Source organism: Mirounga angustirostris, unplaced genomic scaffold (genome assembly GCF_029215605.1).
Source record: "Mirounga angustirostris isolate CCGP_5_RB_7025 unplaced genomic scaffold, mMirAng1.0.hap1 SCAF_14, whole genome shotgun sequence".
In the NCBI taxonomy this organism is placed as follows: domain Eukaryota; kingdom Metazoa; phylum Chordata; class Mammalia; order Carnivora; family Phocidae; genus Mirounga; species Mirounga angustirostris.
In genome coordinates this window covers 33,766,761-33,776,054 of record NW_026991722.1, presented here as the reverse complement: position 1 = coordinate 33,776,054, position 9,294 = coordinate 33,766,761, and the positions used below count along the sequence as shown (strand labels likewise).

The window sequence follows — 9,294 nt, the reverse complement described above, 5'->3', positions numbered from 1 at the left end:
CTGCCAGGTCTCTGTGGATAGGTCTGTTGCCAATCTAATGTTTCTACCATTGTAGGTTACAGATTTCTTGTCCCGAGCTACTTCCAGGATTTTCTCTTTGTCTCTGAGTAAGTTTTACTATTAGATGTCGGGGTGTTGACCTATTTTTATTGATTTTGAGGGGGGTTCTCTGCCTCCTGGATTTTGATGCCTGTTTCCTTCCCCAAATTAGGGAAGTTCTCTGCTATAATTTGCTCCAATATACCTTCTGCCCTTCTCTCTCTTTCTTCTTCTTCTGGGATCCCAATTATTCTAATGTTGTTTCGTCTTATGGTATTGCTTATCTCTCGAATTCTGCCCTCCTGCTCCAGTAGTTGTTTATCTCTCTTTTTTTCAGCTTCCTTATTTTCCATCATTTGGTCTTCTATATCACTGATTCCCTCTTCTGCCTCATTTATCCTAGCGGTTAGAGCCTCCATTTTTGATTGCACCTCATTAATAGCCTTTTTTATTTCTACTTGGTTAGATTTTAGTTCTTTTATTTCTCCAGAAAGGGTTTCTCTGATATCTTCCATGCTTTTTTGAAGCCCAGCTAATATCTTTAAAATCATCCTTCTGAACTCTAGTTGCGACATCTTACTAATGTCCGTATTGATTAGGTCCCTGGCAGTTGGTACTGCCTCTTTTTCTTTTTTTTGAGGTGTTTTTTTTCTGTCTTATCGTTTGTTCAGAGGAGAACTGATGAAGGAGAGAACAAAATGCTAACAGGGTAACAATGTCCCTAGGAAAATATACACTAAACAAATAAGAAGAGACCTGAAATTGGGAGAAAAGAAAGGGAAAGAAAGAAAAAAGAAAAAGAAAAAGATAAAGCAAACAAACAAAGAAATAAAAACCAGATATGATCAAATATGGTCAGGCTGGTGCATAGATCAGTGCCACACACTAGATTTTGGGCATATTTTGGTTTGTTAGAAGAAAGTGCCTCCCAAAATTTTAAAGAAACAAAAACTTATATATGTACAAAAATAATGGTTAATACAATGAAGGGATGGAATATTACTGTAAAGATGAAAATTATAAAAGATTTTATAAAAGGAATTGATAAGAAGTTGGTTAAAAAAAGAAAGAAGAGCATTTAAAAAAATAAAGGGGAGAATGTCATCAGGGAGGAGACTAGAACAAAGCCATACACTAGAGATTTTGGGTATATTTTGGTGTGTTAGAATAAACTGTATCCCAAAATTTTAAACAGAGAACAACTTTTTATATATATATGTGTGTATATATATATACGTGTATATATATATATACATATATACTATATATATATATAAAAGGTTAACTACTATAAAGGGATAGAATATGATTCTAAAAATGAAAAATAAAAACGATTTTTTTTTTATTTGACAGAGTGAGACACGGTGAGAGAGGGAACACAAGCAGGGGGAGTGTGAGAGGGAGAAGCAGGCTACCCGTGGAGGAGGGAGCCCGATGCAGGGCTCGATCCCAGGACCCTGGGAACATGACCTGAGCCGAAGGAAGACGCTTAATGACTGAGCCACCCAGGCGCCCCTAAAAACGATTTTTAAAAAAAGGAATTGATAAGATGTTGGTTGAAAAAGGGAAAAAGAAAAAGAAAGTTAAAAAAAAAAACTAGCTTTGGAAGACTAAATAATCATGGGAAAAAAGCCATGAATTCTATGTGCAGTATTCCCCAATGCTGGAGTTCTGCCGTTTTCATTGATCAGTAAACTTGGTCTTGGCTGGCTGTTCTTGCTGATCTTCTGGGGAAGGGGCCTGTTGCCGTGGTTCCCAGATGTCTTTGCCGGAGGTGGAATTGCCCCGCCCTTGCGGGGTTGGGCTAAGTAATCTGCTCGGGTTTGCTCTCGGGAGCCTTTAATCCCTGCAAGCTTTCCATACAACTTTGGAGGATGAGAGTGAAATGGCAGCCTCCCAATCTCTGCCCCGGAGGACCCAGAACTCGGGGCCCCACTCCTCAGTGTGCCCCCAGAGAAAAGCAGTCAATTACTCCCGTCTCGCCGGTCTCCGGCCGCACTCCGTGATCACCTGGCCAGTGACAGAGCGCTTCTGTCTCTGGCACACAACCCCGTTTGGAGTCTCCAAACCCAGCAGATCCCTGTGGTGTGCTCCTGCACCGCTCCTCCCAGGGGAGGAAGGTTAGTCTCCTCGGATCTGCAGCTTGTTGGGTCCCTGTTGGAAGAGCAGTGGCCTGACTATGTCAGGGATCATGGTTTATGGCAACCCCGAGCTGAGAGCCCACTCCTTGGCTCTGTCTCTGCAGCCCACTTCCCCACTCCGATACCTGGGAGCTCTGCTGCACTCAGGCACCCCTGGTCTTCCTGTGACCCCAAGGGTCTGGTTCCACCTCCCTCTTAGCCACTGGAGCAACATCCCTCAGCAGAGCCGACTTCTAAGAGTTAAGATTTTGTGCTCCGTGGCTCTATTACTTGCCAGTAGCGGCTGATGGAGGCCCCCTCCCCTACCGTCTGTCCTCCCGAATATCGCCTCGGATTCACTTCTCCGCACATCCTACCTTCCAGAAAGTGGTTGCTTTTCTGTTCAGAGAGTTGCTGCTATTCTTTTCTTCGATCTCCTGTTGAGTTGGTAGGTGTTCAGGATGGTTTGATCCCTATCTAGCTGCATTCCTGGGACCAGACGAAATTTAGGTGTCCTACTCCTCCGCTATCTTGCTCCTCCCCCCCAAACTCTTAGAGAACAAACTGATGATTACCAGAGGGCAGGTGGATTGGGGGGATGGGTGAAATAGTTGATGGGGATTAAAGAATGAGCAATAAGTCATATATGGAATTGTTGAATCACTATATTGTATACCTGAAACTAAGATAGCACTTTATTTTTACTGAAATTAAAAAAACAAAAACAAAAAACAACTTAAAAAACATATGGGCCCCTCGACCTTTCATTATTTACTTTCCTGTTGGAAAATTTACCATTGTAGGATTTGCTGGTATAGGGCCGTCAGTGGGGCTTCTAAAGGGTCTGTTTTTCTAAACCCTGAGGGAAGAGAAAATTGCCAACCTGGCATCTTCAAACAAGAAAAATATTTTATTTAGATATTTACAGGACTTACAGAGATAGCCCATGCTAAGTAGAATAGGTACATGTCCTACAGGATGATATTTGTATCCTGGGCTTTAACTTTTCTGCTTGTAATTTCAGCATATTTACATAATTTTACATTCTTAGTTCAGTGCTGTCCTCCATCTGTACCTATAGAAATTTTTTAATCTCTTAATAAAATGGAGCTTCAATACTCAAAAATATGAGCAAAGGATTGGATTCTCCACATGGTGGAAAAAGGAAATTGGGTGATGTGGCCTTTTTGGCAATTCTACTCTACTTTTGTGTTTGATTGTTTTGAGTTTCTTATAGCCAGTTTGGAACAATTTTGTTCTAAGAGAATATTTTGGAACAGTTTCACTCATTTTATGCTTATTTCAGTCTGACAAACCCAGTTTCCAAGAAAGATGAATATTATCCTCTGTAAAATAAACCTGAAGAGATAGGTTGCAAATTGGACTTTGTATGGCTTTGGGAAGGTAACACACATAATCTTGGCATTGCAAAGGGAGAGGATATGATCAATGACTGTAACTTCTGATCTTGATGAAAGACAAAATACAGAGAGTTTGTGTTTGTTGAGGTAGGGATAGCTTCTTAGCATCAGTATATTAGTTGAGTAATTGAGGTTGTTGATAAACAGAAGCAAGCAATTGTTAAATTAAGGATTATTTCAGGTACAAATGAAAAAAAAATGACACCCAATTAACTGTTCTTTTAAAATGTACTGATGATGTCTAGAGGAAAAAAACAAATTAAGTAAGATTAATAATTAAGAGAACTACTTGACACTAAATGTAAAGTGATAAAGGGTGAATTAAGCTGTTCACTTCTCAAGTGATTTTGTTTTGCATCCCATGGACAGAGGATGCTTTAAAAGAATGAATGAAGGAGACCTCTTCATTCAAATAAGTACTTTCAGTTTGTCTGGGAATTGAATACTTCAGTAATTCTAGATCATTCAAGACATTTCTAGAACTTCTTATTGCACCTTTCTGCTACAGCCAATTTATAAACTAGAAAGTAACCAGTGCATTTGTGGGTATCATTATATTATAATCATATTCCCCATATGTATTTTGTCCAGTATATGCAAATGAAATTCTTTTCTCTTTCCCTGAAGTTTTACACCAGATTTAGGATATATTTAGCTCCAGGAGAGTTTTCCTTATTAAAAATTCAAGTATTCTCAATTTAAAGATTATTCTTAACCTTATTTTGGTTCAGGCTTGTACAAAAATATTCACACAAAATTGTCACGCATACTAAATTATAATATGATGAAAAGTAATAATGAGATTAAACCAACTAGTTGAGTGTCTATGTCGGTTTTGTTTTTTAAGAATCATGGTTAATTTAGAACATTTGCTTAGTCCACATTATTTGTGAAACAACCCTTTTGGCCTATAATCATATTCTGCCAAGGGGCAAGATTAAAACTCTATGTATTATTTCAACTCTGATACATAAAGAGCTTAGAAGTTAACCTTAAAACAAGAAAAAAGCGAATAAACCAGAAATCAGTGACTTTTCTTGAGCATTCAACCCAAAGAGAATTGAGGTTACAAGGCAAACTGCCACACCAAAACCTGAAGAGACAGGCAGATACTGAGGAATAGTTGAGATCAGCTCACCTCAGTGCAGAAACCACTGGAGACATAAACTGGTAGGAACACTTAAAAGGTAATTTTGAGGAATTTCTGGAAGCTGAATGTGTAAATAGCTGAAGAGTGAAACTCCTGGGGGCTGCAGACATAAGAAGGACTCACACTTCTGTGGGTTTTACCTCCAAGTATCTCACCAAGTTATCATGGTGAAAAGTCAAGAAAAATCCTCTCTTTTTTTTTTTTTTTTTTTGCAAGGGAAGAGGAGAAGTAACATTTTGAAATATACTAATTATATACTTCATAACAAACACATACATTCTAGAGAAAAATACCAGAGCCTTATCTCACATATGTGGAGAGTCCAGTTATCCAATTATAGCTCCAGATAGTTTTCCTGTCACACTTAAGGGAAAGAAAAAGAAACACTTATGACAAGGGACATGGATCCACTAAAGGTTTAATCATAATATTATAGAAAGCCTCCCTTTCCCATTCCTTCTTACCATATTAACTGGACTTTAGTATAAAACAGCGAATTATAGCTGATGTGACTGCAAGGCTCAGACTCAACTAAGATGGAGTTCTCATGAATATATGAAGGAAACAAACAAAAGTAAGAACACTAAATGAATTTGAGGCCTTTGACATGTACAACTACAGGTAACACTAAAGACAGCTCAGTTTCTAGCCAGATTACATAAAAGCTCACACTCTAAGACCTATTTTATCTCAGTTCCTATTATCCAATATATTGTATACTATATATATTAATATATTCTCATCTTTCAATAAAAATTTACCAGGCAGTAAGGATATACTATCTGAAGAGACCAGAAAAGATCAGAAACAATCTCAAATATGACAGAGATGTTGGAATTAGCAGAAAGGAATTTAAAATATCTCTTAATTGATAGTTAAGGGCAGTAATTGAAAAGGCAGACAACACAGAAAACAAATGGGTAATAGATGCAGAGAAATTTTTACAGAAAGAAAAAGAAATGCTGAAAATCAAAAATACTGCAAGAGAAATAAAGAATACCTTTGTGGGCTCATCAGTAGCCTTGATATAGCCAAGTAAAGAATGAAAGAACTTAAAGATATGTCAATAAAACCTCCCATACTGAAATGAATTTAAAAAAATTAAAAAGACAGAATAGAATGTACAACTGTGAGAAAATTTCAGAAGTGTAACATCAGTATAACTGATATACCAGGAGAAGAAAGAAGAAACAAAGCAGGAGAGATATTTGAAGCAATAATTGCTGTGAACTTTCTAAAATTAATGACAGAAACCAAATTACAAAATCAGCGTATTCATAGACCATCAAGCAAGATAAATACCAAAAATGTACACTTAGGCAGGTAATAAACTGTAGAAGATCAAAGACAAAGAGAAGATATTGAAAGAGGTTAGAAAGAAAAATCACCTTACTTATGGAGGAAAAAAGAATAAAATTTACAGAGAGTTTTTTTCCCTCAGAAATTATGCAAACAAGAAGAGAGTGGAATAAAATATTTAAAGTGTTAAAAACCAAACAAACAAACCTAGATTTCTGTATCCAGAAAAGTATCCTTCAAAAGTAAGGAAAAATAAAGATTTTCTCAGACAAACAAAAACCAAAGGGATTAATTGCCAGCAGACGTGCCTTATAAAAAATACTAAAAAGATCTCCAGAGATAAGGAAAATTATATAAATGAGACACTTGGATCTACATTTTAAAAAGAATGAAAAGATGGGGCGCCTGGGTGGCTCAGTCGTTAAGTGCCTGCCTTCAGCTCAGGTTGTAATCCCAGGGTCCTGGGATCGAGTCCCAAATCAGGCTCCCTGCTCCGCGGGAAGCCTGTTTCTCCCTCTCCCACCCCCCCTGCTTGTATTCCCTCTTTCGCTGTGTATCCCTCTGTCAAATAAATAAATAAAATCTTAAAAAAAAAAAAAAAAAAGGAAAGGAAAGAAAAATTCCTGAAGAAGGAATAAAATCTTTTTGTTTTTACTAATAATCGATCTAATAGAAAAAAAATATTTTTTTCTACCATCTAATTAATACATCCATCACCTTACATATTTTTTTAATGTATGAGAACATTGAAATTTACTCCCTTAAAAAATGCTTGTTTAAAGTAATAATAGTGTGAATGTACTTTATTATTATATTGTAAGGATAAATAAAATAAATGACAATTATTTTATAAAAGATAGGAATTCTCTATTCTGAAGTACCAGTACTACCCATGAGAAGTATGGTATTATTTGAGAGTAGACTTAGATTGGTTGCAAATGTATATTTCAAAGTACAGGGCAGACACTAAAAACAAACAAACAAAAAAGTAATATAAAATAAGCACAACTGATAAGAGGGGAGAGAAAACAATATATATATATCATATAAATTTCTCAAAACCAGAAAAGGGAAAAAGGAAGAGGAAAAAAACCCATCAAACAAACAAGTACAGTGAAGAGAAATCATTATAAACTTGGTAGATTTAAATTCAAAAATATCAGCAGCCACTTTCATTGTGAATAGGCTAAATCCATCAATTAAAAAAAATTGGAGACTGTCAGAGTAGACTGAAGAAACAAGATCTAACTATATGTTGTGTATAAGAAACTCACTTTCTCTGTAAAGACATATTTACTGTCTAAGCAAAAAAGCTAAAAAGTATAGAAGTCAGGGAAAGCACTCTGCAGAACAAGAGAAATTGTCAGAGTTAGCAGTAGGCATTACAAATAGATAAAGGAGTCAGGTGTCCAAGAATATGGGGTAATCCTTAATATGTATACATGCAATAACATAACTTCAAAATGCATGAGGCAAAAATTGATATTACTATAAGGAGGAATAAACAGACTCACTACTTTAGCTGGAGAGTTCTGTATTTCTTTTTTAGTAATTGATAACCAAGAAGAAAACAAGTAAGGATATAATTTATCTAAACAGCACTGTTAATCAACTTATCTAATTGCCATTTAAGAATACTCCATACAACAACAGCAGAACAGGGCGCCTGGGTCGTTGAGCGTCTGCCTTCGGCTCAGGTCATGATCCCAGGGTCCTGGGATCGAGCCCCGCATCGGGCTCCCTGCTCAGCGGGAAGCCTGCTTCTCCCTCTCCCACTCTCCCTGCTTGTGTTTCTGCTGGGAGTGTCTGTCTCTGTCAAATAAATAAATAAAAATCTTTAAAAAAACAACAACAGCAGAATATTATTTTCAAACTCACGTGGAACGTTCACCAATAGAGAGCACCTCCTGTGCCATAAAACATACCTTTAAAAAGAAAGATCATGTTCTTAGACCCCAATGGAAGTAAACTAGAAATCAGTAACAGAAAGATGTCTGGGAAGTTCCAAAATATTTGAAGATTAAACAACACAATTCTAAACAACCCACATGGATAAAGGAGTCTCTGGAGAAATTATACAGTATTTTGAACTAAATGAAAATACAACTTATCAAAATTTGTGGAATTTAGAGGAAGCACTGCTTAGAAGGAAATTGATAACATTAAGTGCACATATTAAAGACTCCGATTCAATAGTCTAAGATTTTTCTACCTTAGGAATCTAGAGAAAGAAGAACAATTTAAGCATATAGCAAGCAGAAGAAAATTTATAATGTAAAGTGGAGCAGAAAGCAACAAATTTAAAATCAGGAAAACAGTACGGGAAATCAGTGAAACAAAAGGATGAGTCATTGGAAAGATAAAATATTTAGTAAATCTCTAGTCAGACTAACAAAATTTAAAAAAGAGAGAAATCACAAATTAGTAATAAAAGAAATGAAAGAGGCATTGTCAAAACTTTTGTCCTGGGTGAAAAGGATGATAAAGTAATACTAGAAAACAACCTTATGCCCACAAATTTGATGGCTTATGTGAAATGGACCCATTCTTTGTAAGGCACAAGCTAACAAAACTTAAGGAGAAATAGATAATCTGAGTCATCCCATATCTATTAAAGATACTGAATCAATAATTAGAAATCTTCCAAATAAGAAAGCACCATGCCTAGATAGTTTCACTATTGAATTCTAACAAATGCTTCAGGAAGAAATAATACCTCATTAGTAATCTCTTCCAGAAAACAGAAGCAAAGAGAATGCTTCCTTATCTCATTTTGTGAGGTCAGCATTACCCAACACCAAAGCCAGACAATAACATTACAAGGAAGGGAAACTTCTTCCACTGATGACTTTTTGTTAGTGCCACGTGTCTGGGCCACAGCCCATTATTTCTTAAGAATCTCAATGCAAAAATCCTTAAAAGTATTGCAAATTAAATTCAGTAATATATTAAAAATATATAACACAAGAAGTTGGATTTATTCTAGGTGTGGACACCATTTGAATTAATCCATCACATCAATAGGCTAAAGCAGAAAATTCAGATGTACGTATGAATTAATACAAAAAGAGCCTTTGGTAATAGATAAGACTTGGAGACATCGGTATGAACTCATGTTTATATAGGTGGTTACATATAGATAAATTTATGGAAATGTTTATATGCATGGGTTTGTATATACAAATATGTTTTCTTGCTCTTTCAGATGAACGCCTAGAAGCTACAATACCCTGGTAGCAACACGCACACCTAATGTCCAGATCTT

General features: G+C 36.2%; 1 non-coding gene across 1 annotated transcript; it reads left to right on the top strand.

Moving 5' to 3' along the window:
- Positions 1 to 8,865: 8,865 nt before the first annotated feature.
- On the top strand, positions 8,866 to 8,927 carry LOC123853341 (small nucleolar RNA SNORD66). Its single transcript, XR_006793114.1, has one exon. It is a non-coding gene; the product is annotated as a small nucleolar RNA SNORD66 (small nucleolar RNA).
- Positions 8,928 to 9,294: the final 367 nt, after the last annotated feature.